This window comes from Leptidea sinapis, chromosome 42, assembly GCF_905404315.1.
Source record: "Leptidea sinapis chromosome 42, ilLepSina1.1, whole genome shotgun sequence".
Classification (NCBI taxonomy): Eukaryota; Metazoa; Arthropoda; class Insecta; order Lepidoptera; family Pieridae; genus Leptidea; species Leptidea sinapis.
The window spans coordinates 4572921-4589492 of record NC_066306.1 but is presented as its reverse complement, the minus strand read 5'-3'; positions in this window follow the sequence as shown (position 1 = coordinate 4589492).

Here is a 16572-nt window from a genome sequence, read left to right as displayed (position 1 = left end):
ACGTAGTGATTTATAATGAATCGAAACGCCAGCGTGAAACAACGATGGAAAAACGATTTAATTTTCTAACTTAACATTATTTACAGATATTTTTAAGGTTGTTTGGATTTTTGTATATCATACTGCTAAACTGGGTTACATATCAGCATTATGCTGAACAAATGAATGATAATAATTTGATCAAGGTTTCGGATGACAAATATACAACCATACAAAAAAAAGTATAAAAATAAATTAAATTAAATTCCTCAAAAGTTATTATTTTTCAGAACATTTGATTCAGTTAATTTTTTGAATCGTTGCGACCGAATAGAGTGAGCTTTGGTACTCACGACAGTTACAGTATGTAAAATTAATTTGTTAAATAGCATTGGTTTTATATAATAGTGTGTCACCTTGATTTTTTGATGAGTTTTTTGATAGTTGAATTCCATATTTTGGTTGACACGAATCGGAAACTTCCTCTAAAAGCAGGCGTGGCATGAGTTTTTTTTATATAAGATGGGGCAAACGGGCTAGAGGCCCATGGGAAATGAGTCTGCGTTGACAACGGCGTCGGTCACTACCGAATTTCGTCCACAACCTGCAACAAACAAAATATATTTATTAATTTAACAGATACTTACTTGTAATACCCGGCCATTGTCGCAGATTAATAAAAACATGCCTATATTATATTATTGTTATGAATTAGTGTTACGACTCTTTTAGTATAAAATATTAGGTAATTTCACTTTGAGTCACAATAGCGGTATTGACAATTGAATGGTGAAGCGAAATACTGTCGTCCGTCGTGGGTTAGAATCTTGGCTTCATTATTTTTTTTTTTGATAAAAATCAGGGACGAGACGTACCAGACGTTCAGCTGATGGTAATTGATACGCCCTGCCCATTACAATGCAGCACCGCTCAGGATTCTTGAAAGACCCAAAATTCTGAAGCGGCACTAGAACTGCGCTCGTCACCTTGAGAAATAAGTTGTTAAGTCTCATTTGCCCAGTAATTTTACTAGTGCCGGCGCTACGGCAGCTACGGCGCCCTTCAGACTGAAACACTGTAATGCTTACACATAACTGCTTCACGGCAGAAATAGGCACCGTTACCTACCGGTACCCATAATCTAGCCCGCATCCTGTGCAAAAGAGCTTCCCACTGGTTCGTGTTACTTCATTTTGCAATGAAGTAACACATACCTTTGTAAGCAACAAAGTGACCTATATTATTTCTTGTTTTTTTGGTTATAGTTTTGATTTGGTGATACAATAGTTTGTGCCATCAAAAATATTTGTTGAAACATAAGGAAAGGGGTTCCATTAGGGTCCAATTAGGATAAAAGTTAAGCATTCGCATTTATATATGAAAATAATATTACCAGTTTCTATTGTCCTAGCCTATGGGAATGCCCTTATAATCAATACATAAGTATCCTGAGAGGTTGAGCAGCCGAGATCTTGGGTTTTGGTAGAATTCCCTCCAACGTGGAGAAAATTCTACTGGCGTCCAAAGTAGTCTTAGTCCTTAGCTTTACTTTAGTTTAGATAGAAAAAGGTATTATTAGGCTTCAATTTGTTAAGTTCAAGAAATATAAGTTCTCATTTACCACAGGTGTGTCATTTACATAACAAATCCCGTAACATTACGAATACATAGTTGTGTATTTTTATAGAAATATGGGTAACGAACTTTATAAGATTTGAGATTTTGAACAAATTAATGGTCGATTTTTATAAATATTTATGTAATATTATAAATTATTTATTAATTGGTATTAATGATTAAAATTAAAGAGTCTGCTTGTTATGTTAAACAACTCTTTACTAAACGCAAAATAAGTAAATAAATTGGTTACTTTATGCATGTGTGTTCATAAACATAAAATATTATATTATGCTTTGTACTTTTTAGATAAAAATTTCGACACAGTAAAGAATAATCCACACTGGCAGCATTTGACTAAAAGCTGCTCTATTTTAAGCGCCGTGATGAAAAATCCATGTAAACTTTTTAGAGTCGTTAGCTGGCGGGCTTGATAACTAATTGTGTTACAATTTATACGAATGCAACTGTGAAACGAACACATAGATCAATATAAAGCAAGATTTTTTTATTAGACGGGCAGACGGGTAAGCGAAAGCCCAGTTTATTTAGTTATGTTGTCTCGCCAAATTCTGACACGTGACTACTTTGGCGAGTCAACATTTCCTGAAGATGCCTCGTGTAGAGGCGAAACACTTGTCGAGTTGATTGAAGATAATTATAAGCGGAATTTACACTCAAGATAACTCAAAAAGAATGGATTGCCACAAAATATATACTTCGCTATGCTGCAGTAAGATGATTTGCATAGTGACGTGATATCCGGTAATAATAATAATTCTTTATTTACATAATATGTGCATAAAAGTTAACAAAAATTACAATACGAATACAACAAACTGCTGGCACTTGTCACTTTGATGATGTCCAGCGGCCTGCAATCTTATATTATTATACAATTCACACACTCACATCACAAATCACACACCTGCAATAACACTAAAAACAAATAGTCACACACTTATACACATAATTACAAACACATATACATCGACTACTAGAATCAAATCGAATACGCAGAAATTCGCCTCCTACCGTACTAGCTTAGCTTTTCTCATTAATATGTAAGTGTTTGTGAGTGCACGAAGTAAGCTTCAGGCAAAATACTTTGTATTGAGTAGATTCCCATGTCTCCTTGACCTACTGTCATCATACATCACTGTTTTAGGGTTAACAGTCTTTTAGAAGCTCCGTATATCTTATTCAAATATTCAAATTCAGAACTATATTATATTTATCAAATATACCCCACCTGTCACATGCCTATACCACCTATACTGTGAGTGCAAGACAACTATATATTTTAATACATTATAATATGTACATACTTAAAAATGCACAAATATAAATATAAGAAATCTATGACTCGAAAATATAAATCCATATTTATCATAATACACATACCTAAATTGCTATATATACCTGAATTCGAACCCGAGAACCCTATAGTTCAGTGGACAGGGTTACTTACTACTTGCATTACATACATACTCGTACAATTGCAATATTATGCACCAATAAAGTAATTATTTTATATGAGGAAGACAAAAATAGTCATGCACTGGATCATTTGTATTTAATAATTATTGTCATATATATTTTATATAAGGCGATATCCAATACTATCCTTTTCTAATACTAATGAGAATATATACATAGAGAGAGACATAAAAACAAAATAATAAACCGTCATTTAAAAGAAAACTATTAAAGATTAATGAAAACAAAAAAATCCTTTTAATTCTTAAGAAACTCGTGGTCTTCACTTCTTTTCTATTTACTGAATAAAATCCTAATGCAGGCTTTTAATCTATCTGCCTACAGATCTATGGATTGGATGGTGTACTCTCTTTCCATGAGGGATTCCTACTTAATATACACTTTATGGTATCCACTGGGTATACCAAGCCTTGGGCGAGAAAGTACTTCACTTCAAGCCACTACTCGCAACTATATAAGATGCAAATTCGGACTCACATGGAATTATGTCCTCCCCTTTGGGCAGGCGCTACCCCGTACCAGCCTCTTTCATTTGACTAGCTCATACATACAACTTACAACTTGATTCTTTGGCACTGCTATAGGATGTGGGTTCTCTCTACTTCCACCACATATATCACGGGGAGAGGTAGGAGTTGTTCAGGTTGATACTATCAGCGAAATTTCACCACCGGACATTACTTTAAAATGCGAATTTATGATTCGACTTAGGGACTTACTAGCTGAGTGTATACTCCTGGGACAAATTCTCACAATCAAGAATGTTGTATACTAAAACTTCTTGCATCGTAACAAGAAATATATTATTTCAATCATCCTTGCTTTTTCTAACAGAATAACTAACAATTGCACAGCTTTATATTAAAAAAACGTGTGGCACTCGGGGACTGCCGCGGTGAAGCTATTGCATAGCATTTTTTATCAACTTATGCAATTATAATTATTTATTTATTTTATTTATGCAGTATTTTTTTTAATAAAATTAATTTAAAAAAAAAGCAAGCGGGAACTGAGTAAAATTTAACTTGCAAGATTTGATTACAGACAGCCAACGGGACAGGTGAAACTAAATAAAAATGCTTGTCATAATAATAAAAATTAAAAAAACGTGATAAAAAATAGAAATAAAAAAAAATCAAAATTCACCCCAGGCTCGAACCTGGGACCTTCTGCACAACGAGCAAATGTGCTAGCCACTGTTCCACGGCAACTGTAAAAGTGTGCCGAAATATCTATATAGATCTAGTAAGTAAGTGTTAGGTTATTTTCGTTACGGAATTTCTGGATTCGGTCCCCACGCTCAAGGCCCGCGATAGAAGCTATGCAATAGCTTAAAATAAAAACAATGGTACTATAGTACAAGTGCTTGGTTTAATGATTTCTGTAATATACACAATGAAGAATTGAGAGACTGAGAATTGAGAATTTAAACTATATGTGTGTGTGTATATATAAAAGAGGGCTACTTTTAATATCGTTTATTTTAATATCAAAAATTTTGGTTATCTTTATAGCAGTATTATATATAAATTAACAAAACAAAAAATAATACCGCATTTGTGATATATTTAAAATACTTTGTACACAAATTATTCGAGTACAGATATTTACTGTTGTACATAGATGATAAATACCTATACGTTATATACCCTTAATGGTCACAAAATTATAATTTTACTCCATCTAAGTTGAATTTAAAAATAAATAGTGTTCGATTATGCGACATCTATTGTCACTTTCATAAACTATTTCGTATGTCCAAATCGAACGTTGTATCTATCGATTTTAATACAACATAACGGTTTCCGATAGATTTCGCTGATCACGGAAGAATGGGGGGTCAACGTATACTTTGATATTGTTTTTTTTTCTTTTATAAAATAAATGAGAAGTTAATATTGTTTAAAATATTTTTATAATCTTAAAATACATGTAGGTTCTTCAGGAATAATAATATCTGGAAAATACCGCGTCAATGGTGGTCCCACATTTTGTTGTGGATTCTTGTGGATTCATTTTCAAATTCATTATTTTCGAAAGAAAAGTTGTCAACCCGCTCTGATTTTTTATCAGCGAAGTTGATGTTGAAATCGCCAGCCAAAATAAGTGGAAATTTATTACCATTTGTACCAAGTATTTTCGACCCTTCTTCGACGTGCGATGAATAAAATGCTCTACCTCGTCCAATTTTGTAATAATATAAATAATTAGGAGAAATGTAAATAATAATAAAAATTAAAAAAAAAAAGAAAGAAATTAAAAATAATCAAGACGTACCCCAGGCTCGAACCTGGGACCTTCTGGCCACGCTCAAGGCCCGCGATAGAAGCTATGCAATAGCTTAAAACGTTTCAATCAGAATGCCCCCACTTTGCTTTTTAATAAACTTGATTTAACTGATAATTTTGTAAGACAATATTAAATAATCATAAATTCATTACTCTCCTAACTTAAAGGATGGTCATCGGACGCATCTGTTGATCCCTGGTGTTGCGATTGTCCATGGGCTGTTGCCTCACCTTTTTCCATCAGTTTGAGCCTCTTACCTGTTCGCTGCCTCTGATATAAATAGAAGGGATGGGGAAAGATCAGTCCTGATACTTGATTACGATTTCTTGTGAGAGTCAAAATGGCTGGTTTTATATCATTCAAAGTTTTTTAGCAAATCAGCATACCATAAAAAACAAAAATAACCTAAACCTTATTCAATGTATGTCGCGGCAAACCATATCTGTAACATTATATTTTACAGGGATGCAGGCTTCCAAATGGCCTCCGTCTCGAAAGATGTGCTTTAATTTTGTAATCCTTTCGGTTACCATTACGATAACATTTGAGTTGGTCCATTAAAATTCTGACTGGGATTCGAGCCAAAAGCAATTTGTATAAACAGTTATGATTATTATTATTTGAGTAGTAGTATCTCCGGTATGCTTAATCAATTGTTAAATTGTTTTTGAAGTGAGAACTTGCCTAAGAGTGCGAAGCACTTAATTTTGTGTGTAAAACTGAGTTTTCATGTTCGGTATGTAATTTACTATAATAATCTAGCGCCACATGCCGACATTTAGTAGCATGCTTGTGTGTTGTGTGCTTAGTCTGGAGCACTCAGATGGGATAGGGTTGGATGAGGCCCTAGTGGGTTAACAGTGGTACCTGAGCTCTATAATGGGCTATAGCCATGGCGTCAGGTGGCAACCAGCCATTAAACACGAGACCTATGAAACATTACTACGTAATGAACAAAAACTACGAAAAATATTAAGGCGTCGCTTTCAAGTAATATTGTTGGTGATGGAACTGCAAATCATACTAGAGCTCCCCCAAAAGCGACAGCAGAGCTATACAGCAACGCACTGTGACAATGTCCAAACTACGCATCATTGTGCCCAGCCTGCCATCAGTGGGCCCACCATAGTGTAAGTAGAAAAATATTGCACAGTATTTACAAATTAGAGTATCTATTGAGTGTTGATTAAATTGTTCCGACGTCAGGAAATCGACAACATGCTGCGACAAACTGAAACCATTTCTAAAAATCAATTAATAATATCAATTGTTTTATCTAATGAATATTCCAGCTTTACTAGTCACTATTTACTTTTTTGTAGGTATCCAAGAAGTTTGCACCTCATCCTCACTATTTATGACATGCCCCTCGTATAAAGTTTTATGGACAATAATGAATTATTGTATCACGAATGATCAAAACAGTTACATAGTTATGAAATATTTTCCGGAGCAACAACCGCTTTACAGAGAATGTGAAAACCATTTAGTTAATGGAAGAACGGCGGTAGGAAAACTCAATCATGCCCAAGCGTCGCTGTGATTTTTGGCTAACTACGTGTGATATATTATTGTTGGGTCGGGGGTCGTCATTAGTATGAGTAACTACCTACCCTGAAATATTCCAGATATTTTTATTTTCACGCAACAAATATTTCTTATTGGGTTATTTCTCATAGCTTTCGACTAACATATAATAAATATAGTTGAAATTATTCTTCACGATTTTGGCTATTCTACTTTTTTTATAGACGAGGAGGACAAACGAGGGCACTTGGTGGTCCTGATATTAAGTGATCACTTCCACCCACATTCTCTAACAACATCAGAAAAACCACAGAAGCGTTGCCGTCCTTTTAGAAAAGTATACGCTAAGTATTCATTTGAATCTATGAAATATGAGTTTCTTTAAACGTCGCTTTTATCTTCATAATACAGTATCTATTTTTAACAGTTTTATAGTTTGTTCTATACATTAATTCATTCAACCGCGTTAAATGAATGTTTGTCTTTATTTCTATGTATTTGCCTATTATTTTAAATATGTGTAAAGCCGATTTTGTTAACCAAATTTACGTTGAAGCCGTAAACATTAGATCATTACCAGTGGAAGACTCCTTTGCACAGGATGCCGGCTACTTTATGGGTCCCACAACAGTGCCTATTTTTGCCGTGAAGCAGTGATGTGTAAGCATTACTGTGTTTCGGTCTGAAGGGCGCCATAGCTAGTGAAATTACTGAGCAAATGAGACTTAACATCTTATCTCTCAAAGTGACGAGCGCAATTGTAGTGCCGCTCAGAATTTTTGGGTTTTTCGAGAATCCTAAGCGGCACTGCAGTTTAATGGGCCGAGCGTATCAATTACCACCAATTGAACGACCTGCTCGTCTCGTCCCTTATTTTCATAAAAAAAGATCTCCTTATTACTTCATCTGATATAAATTTATTTGTTGAACTCCATTAAATTATCTAAGGGTTGTTCGCATTTTGAATAAAATGTAATCGAAACTGTTATGTTCCATAATATATTTCCAACAGAATCCTGCCTTTCTATCGAAAATACTCTCTATGTATCTTTAAAATATATCTCTGTCTAAATATCCAGGCGAATTTAAACACTTACGGCCTTACAAATAAACTTGGTTAGACCTTAAAATAAACCAAGAATATGCAAAATATTTACGATAGGTATATATATCTTATATAACTTATTTGTAATGATGTATGACTTTAAATAAGATGTTTCTTTCATAATTTAATAATCAACAAAATATCTTGAAAATTCTTATATTAACATTTTGTGTAACCATAATCAATTATATTATTAAATATAAGCCAACAATTAACATCAACATTTTATAATAATATCTTATCTTTTACTTTTTCTGTAAGTTTCTGTCATGTTGTACAACCATTTATATAGAGTTCGCAATAAATAAAAAAAAACTATAGAATCCGAGTAATAAAACATTTGAAATGTATTATGTAATGTAATATTATATTCAAAAGATTATGAACCGTTCCAGACTCATATCGTTGGATGCAATATCGACGACCGCTCATAAAAGGGCCCAGAGGCTGAAGCGAATATCTTCAGCACGTTATTGCCCTCATTGAATTTGATGAAGAACCGAAGCTTAGACGATTTAACACAGTAGTAATCCTTATCAGGGCTACCAACTGACCTATCCATGTCGTTTAGCAATGATGAAACTATAAAAATAGATATTATATAATTTATACAATATAATATTTACTTATGAATATTGATACAGTTGGGTAGTATGTTTTTGACTGATTTTAAACTAATTCATCAACAATGATAATTTATTGATAAGTATAATATACACTCAAAATCATGGATAGGTTGAGCTCTAACCACTCCAATCAAAAATTAAATTTGGTGATGATGTTATAACTCACGATGATTGCCTCATGCCAACGTCAGGGCCAATGAATTTATAAATACAATAAATATACTAAGTCTGGCCATAAATACTGTTACAATTAAAAGTAAAGAAAATATTTCATTCGAATTTGGAATCTGTCATTTTTATATGATTGTTCATTGAGTTTCTCATTTTGGCGCCAATACATTGTACAATATTTTGCGATATTAAAATGGAGTGGGGTGATAATGAGAACCGAATCACTGTGAGTGCATTAAACAAAGTAGGTATGGAGCCAAATACAATTTCTAAAAGAATACAATTTACTTAAAAGTAGCACAACAGTGGAAATCTGTATTTTTGCGTAAACAAGTGACAGTGTAAATGTTTTTATTTGTCTGAATGCCAGTTGTCTCTATATTTACACTGACGAAAATAAAATAAGCTAATATTATGTGACCGGTTTAGTGAATTTGTTTTGAAGTTTTTCATCGCATAAAAGCACAACAATTTCTCATAATTTTGATTTTGAGCTATATAGAAAGAATACCCGATTCTCCAAAAACTTCAAACAAGACCACAGAAGGTCCCTTTTGTGGCTTGTCTAACAAATGAAATATATTTTTATGCGAAGGGAAAAATATATTTTAGCAGGCATGAAATTGTCCGCAAGTAGTTTCCACGGAAGCACTTTCACTATGTTTAAAGATTCAGAACATTACCCCAAATATCTAAACGATACTCGTACCTTGCTACTTGAATATTTTATCATGTTATACGTTGAACTAAGAATGGTTGTTTTAATAAAAGCAACCATTCTTCGTAGAACAGACAAAACTGTAATAGTATGAAGGAGTTGTAAGTGAAACACGCGAAATGGCGGATTCTTACTCAAATTTAAAATAATACAACTATTGCAATTCGTCTCAAACGTCGAGAAGTCTCCAATAAAAACAATATATTCTAATACAACTGCGAATCAAACAGAAAAGTTGTATACTTACTAGGACAATAAAAAGTTACTGATATTTTGTATGTTTCTATTTATTTCTATTACTAACCTGATTGTAGTGAGTGAAGTTGTGAATCCTAGATATAGTTTACTACACGTAAGATAAATCAGAAACTGAGCAAATAGAATAGCAACGAGGCAATAAACTCACGATTTTTTCAGGTTTTATTACGTCATAAATGGCAAAAACTACAAAGTTAAGCATTTGGTCAGACCGACAAGTCAGCAAGAACTATTGACAATGAGGGGTGAAATAACTGTGGTTTTTCCCGTCGACTTTATGACCACATAAAGATTATAGACCAAATTGATAATAGTGAAATAGTATCCGTATTGTTAAAGTATCAGTTGAGTCTCTAATGATACAACAAAACTTTGGACATATTGCGATTCCAAATATTCGATTGATATAGTATTATATTAGAAATATTCAAATATAAAAAGGCATAAAAGGCATTAATTTTCTCAAAATTGATTCCTTTAGAATTCTTTTTGATGTCATTTCTAATAACTACTAGATACTACTACCGCTTCGGAAACAAAGCTGGCGAAGAAGCGGCGCAAGAAACTCTCCCAGCATTATTTTTTTGCGCTTTTTTCAATAAAAATATACAATATTGTACAGTCGTTTCTATTGCTATAAAATAATCACAATCTAGTGCCAGGCTGTCCGATCATTTAGATATTCAGCATTGGAGTAATAGGATATACGACAGAGCCATTTATTTATAAAACATTTAAATTTATTTATAGATAATGCCTGAACAGTGGCTGGGACTTTATTATAGAAGTCTAAACATTTACCCTTAAAGCTATTATATATCTTATGAAGCCTACTAGAATTAGTTAAAAGCAATCCCTTTTTTCTAGTGTTATAATAATGAAAATCACTATTAAGAGCAAAAAGGTGACGATTTTAGTGTATTTATTTCTATAATAAGGCTTACATAAATCCGACTGCAATATGAATTAAATATAAAATAATAAATAACAAGGAAAATATATTAATTGTATTCAGTTTTGTAGGAGATTTAGAGCTAATTTTGGGAAAAGTTATAAATAATTTGCAATAAAAATATTTTCTTTATAACATGTTACGTTGACAAAAAAATATGTGGTTAAGGTAAATTTTCATTGGGTTAGGACTTAATATTGCAGGTTGTTTGGCGACATAACTAACCCTTCACATTTTACTGACCAGTTACAAAACACAAGAATGACAAGGGCATTGTTGATGCGACACCAAGATGTTAAAATTAGATGATAAAGTAACTATAAGGTGGTTAAGTTAAAGTGAGTTCAGAAGTATAAATCCTTGCGGTCCCCAATCGTCTTCCGCCGGGATCACTTCTGCCGTAATTAAGTAGTTCCCGGCAATCAGAGCAGATTTTATCTGTGCCGCAAACATTAATTACAGGTGGAAAACTATCTGTTACATTCCTGCTGATTGCACAGATTGTCTGAATCTCCACATAATTTATTATTGTGTTTGTATTTGAGTTATTTGATTTCTATGATTCGGTTTATTTATATTCTTGTATTTGATATAATATATATCACCACAGCAAATAATATGGGTAGGTACTTAGTTATTTTATATGAATATAAGGTGTCTTTATTTTGTGTTCACATGTATTATTTATACCTAATAATATATTACCTACCACTGTACTAACTAGCATCGATTGTTAAGGTGATAAAATAACGAAATACACTGGCCTGCAAAAGTAAGTATCACACTTTTCAAATTAATTTTTTTTCTTAACTATAGGAGGTTAAATTAATTTAAGATTAATTTAAGATTTAAGTTTTATAGGCTTTAATTCTTAGAAACTAAAATTATACATTAGTAACATTTTTAACTTAAAAAAGATAAACAATGAAAATAGACATTTTTGGTTTATTGTAAAAAAATTCAACTAAAATGTATTAGATGTTATTTAATTTTTAATAACTGGTATTGCCTCCTCGAGCTCTGATTACAGCTTCGAGCCGGTTTGGCATACTGAACACTAGGTTTTGGAGCTGATCTTGGGGAATATTCTCCCATTCTTCTACCAGGGCCTGCTTTAGTGCCCCGAGGGTAGTAGGTGGTGGTCTGCGATTTCTGACTAGCCTCCCAAGCTCATCCCAGGCATGTTCAATCGGGTTGAGATCAGGACTTCTTGATGGCCAAGCCATCACGCTGATACCGACCTCCTGAATATACTCTTGTACGATATGAGCCGTGTGCGGCCGGGCATTATCATGCATCAGCATCAATCCATCACCCATATTTGCTAAATACGGCCCTGTATACTCATTGAGAATCTCTTGAGCATATCTTTGCCCAGTGAGGGTGCCATTTTCTATGGCTACTAGCTCTGTGCGACCTTCTGAAGATATGCCAGCCCATACATGTACACTGCCTCCACCGTATTGGACTCTTTCTGAGATGCAGGCTTGAAGGTATCGCTCAACAGGTCGCCTGTAAACACTTCGCCTTCCATCAGAAGTGTAAAGGGAGAATCGAGACTCATCTGCAAACAAAATTCTTGACCATTCTTCTTCATCCCACTGCATGTCTTCACGGGCGTATCGCAGTCTCGCTGGTCTTCAGGGTTTCTAATTTGCTTCAGCAAGTCTTCTTCTCACTGTACTGTCACTAATGTAGTCCCTCCGGGTCTGAAGTAGCTGTTGCTGGACTTCAACTGCATTTTGGTGGCGATTTCTTAACACAGTGGAAATAATATAACGATCTTCTCGGGCACTGGTACACCTGGGTCTGCCATTACAAGGTCTCCTCAGATGGTGTCCAGTCTCTTCGTACCTTCGCTTTACCTTCTGGACCGTTCGTACCGTCACACCCACCATTCTTGCAGTGCGACGCATACTGATGCCTAGTTCCAGAAAAGCCATGATCCTAGCACATTCTTCAACTGAAAGAGGCATGATAAATAAATGTTATGTGCTTTTTAGCATAAATTTTTAAAACAAGACGCATCGATCTTGAAAAAAATTTAAAACAGAAAGAAAAATGTGAATGGTAAAATTGTAATTCGGAAACGTCCACTTTGAAAAAGGAATGGTTTTGTTTTTGAAGTTTTTTTTCAGCTAATTCTTAAAAGAAGGTTACTATAAAGTTTTTATGTACAAAATTAAATTCTCTTTGGAGTTCTTTTTATTTCGAAAGTATATCTTGTGAACTTAAAACGTTATCCCAATTTTAAAAGTGTGATACTTACTTTTGAAGGCCAGTGTATTTCCATAAACTATTATGTCAACTGAATGATGATTTTATATTAATAAATAATGGCTCACTTATCGACCAAAAATATGAAACCGCGCTTCTCGGGATACTCCCCAGTGCTTTAACCACGCCCGTAAGAATGACGCATTCAAATACAAATTATTTATTGTTTACTTTTATTACAAATAGGATTCAACCCAATCGAAAATATATGCCCCAGACATGAGAAGAAACGGTTACTTTTTAAAATAAAATTTCTTAATACATCGACATACAAACCAAGCAGTAGGCATAAGAAGGTTATGCCTGTTCCTGGTTTTAACGGAATGATTATCACAGCTTTTAGAAAATTTGTTAATGTGTTAATTAACATTATCAAGAATATATTGAGAAGTGACAGTAAAAATGTATATATATTTACATTTTTCTCCTTAAAATTATTTTGAATTAAATGTGTATACCTTTGTGTATCATTTATGGAGGTGACTTGGATTAGTTATAAGCAATTCCTTATTTTTCTTTCATATTATTTTTTATCGATCATTTAACATCGTAAATATGGGCCATATAAGGAAGCTCATGGTAGCTCGGAGGGCAATTATGGAGCCCTGAACTTGTTTTGCGTTGGTTGCGAAACTGAAGCGGAAGTGGGCAGAGCACATAGATGGCCGCTGTGGTATTAAGGTCCTCGAATGGCGAACACGTACCGGAAGATATAATGTTGGCAGGTCTCCCACAAGATGGACCGATGAACTGGTCAAGATCGCCGGAATAGATTGGATGAGGGCAGCGCAGGACCGATCGTCATGGTGATCTTCGGGAGATGCCTTTGTGTGAGGCCAGCCGTGAACATCTTCCGGCTGAAATGATTATGATTTACAATCGTTACTACGAATTTTTATTCATAATGTTGTACTTATAAAATTAAATTATATGCAAGCTAAATGTGAAATTCATCATTTTATAATAAAATTGTTGAAACGAGAACAATGAAAGCATAAATCAGCGGAATTCGTTTATTGTATTGTTAGGCCATCAAATGATTTCGGTTTCGCTTAACATAACACAAAAGGAACGAAATTAATATTTAATTGAGTAATAATGTAGTAATTGTGACCCATTATTACAGAGGGTTATTAATAAAAAAACTCGTCTGAAAGGCCTTTGTTAAAATATTTGAGGCCGAAATACTTTACGAAAAAAAATAAATTTAATTTCATGGGCCACTTTGGATAAAGCCATTTATAATTGAAATGTCAAAATCAAATAACACTTCATAAAACTTCCAATCTTAATATTTTGAGGCTCAATATTTTGGCACATGGCAAGGCAATGATAGAATCATTGTCATCACCCATATACACATCATAACTGGGAACTAAACTCTGGGAACTAAACTCTGTAATCTTCATGGTTGACATAGAAATTTAAAAAACGGGTCACTATCAAATTAAATTTTATTTTATTTCATCACAACTGGAAAATTAATTAAGTAGCGCCGGCTACTTTTGAACTCCACTAATTGTTACCACGCATACATGTTTCCTCTAGTAAGCGGTGTATTCCTACAATTACTCGTTCATAGTTCTATCTTGACAAATCAGATTGTCACGGCTATTCTTATTACGAGGTTGACGCATAGTGTTGCTAGAGACCCCCTACAGCGAGGCTATTGTAATTTTATTTAAAAAAAAATAACCACCAACAGGCGCACCTGCATCCCTGATTATATTTATGCGCATCAATAGAAGTGGCAGGACAGAAATCACCGATCATGATCATCCATGAGCCATTGCAACACGTGGAGATGCCACGTTATTTATTACATGCGTCACATTGTGATTTTTTGGAGACACGTTTCAGTTTTGAATTTCAGTGTTTTGAGCCTTGAGATAATATTTTTGCACGACAAGTACGTATTGACACGGGAGTGGGTCAGGGATTGGAAATAATACTCCGCTTATAGGAACGAGTCTTTATTTGCGTTCACTTTTTCTAAACTTGCACTTGCCGGTCTGCCGCTGTTCCTTTTGTGGACGGCAGTACCTTAACGCGTCACACTGCACACACACACACTGCATTTTTATCCTGCTTACACATTTTCCATCCCTTTTTTCTGTTCGATTTGATCCTGAACTTACTAGAAATTTCCATTAAATTACAAAATCCAAAAAATTCCATACACTGGTAGGTGTATCGAACCCGGGTCTACAGCGTCTAAAGTAAACACTTTTCCGCTGAGCTACGAATATTGCTGACGGAGCTGTTGAAATTAACAATGTCTTGAAGTTTGACAACTCTCGTCATATACTTCGAAGCGTTGCTACGCAACAGTATATTATTTCAGCAACATTTTAACAATTTGTGATGTTTTTTAAAGTGATACTCTATAGATATAGACCCTCACTTCTAGGATTAATACACAAATAAAATTTAAACTCGAGAGTTGAACAAAGCATACAAGATTTTATGACGATACGTCACTCGAACGGTTAGCTCAGTTGGTTAGAGCACCGGCACGGAACGCTGGAGGTCGTGGGTTCGAGTCCCGCATCGTTCATAAAATATTGTTTTTCAAGTTTTATTTGTGTATTAATCCTAGAAGTGAGGGTTATCACTTTAAAAAACATACCAAATTGCTTAGATTTACAAGAGCGACATCTCAACTCAATTTCCTAATATGCAAATATTGGGGTTGAGCAGGTTTTCAACTGTAAAGTAGATCCTGTAGATGGAGCCACCACCTGACAGTTGAACAAAGCATAGAAGATTTTATGACGATACGTCACTCGAACGGTTAGCTCAGTTGGTTAGAGCACCGGCATGGACCGCCGAGGGTCATAGGTTCGAGTCCCGCATTTTGTTTTCAAATTTTATTTATGTATTCCTATTTTAACCATTTCATAAAATCAGATAATGAATCGTAATTGTGATATAACAAATTTGATTGTTACCCCGATATTATTATTGTGATAATTGTTCTTGTTGGTCTCGCCTGTTCTTGTAATGCAAATATTAGTCGGAACTGGAAAACTCAGTACGAACTACGAACTATACTGCACTTTCAATTATAACTTTACCACTGTATACAAACGACACGGTGCTTGTTAGATTTTTACAAGCCTCTAACATGGAATATTCACTTTGAACAAATGCTGTAATTGAATTTAAGCCAATTAATATTTAAAACGAGCGTGATGTGATTATAAATAAAATGTATTCTAGTCCCTTAGAGTTATTGAAAGAAATCAGTTTCAAATTTTTTAAATAAATGATGGTTCCAGGGTAAATGGAAATTGATTGATTTCTAGTAATTGTTCTAGTGTTTCAAAAGTGCATTAATGGGTCTTAGATATGTTATACGTCTAGATAGAGTCTCTTGCTGTTAGATAATGGATAAAAACAGGCCAGGCTAATACTTTAGTGTGCGTGACAAGCTACGTCTTACCCTCGCGATTTGTATGATACTTTGTGCAAGTGTACTTGCATTGCTCAAATAGAGGTAAACTCTAAACTCAATTTATTTCAACTTTTATAATAGCTTTTATAGTCTATC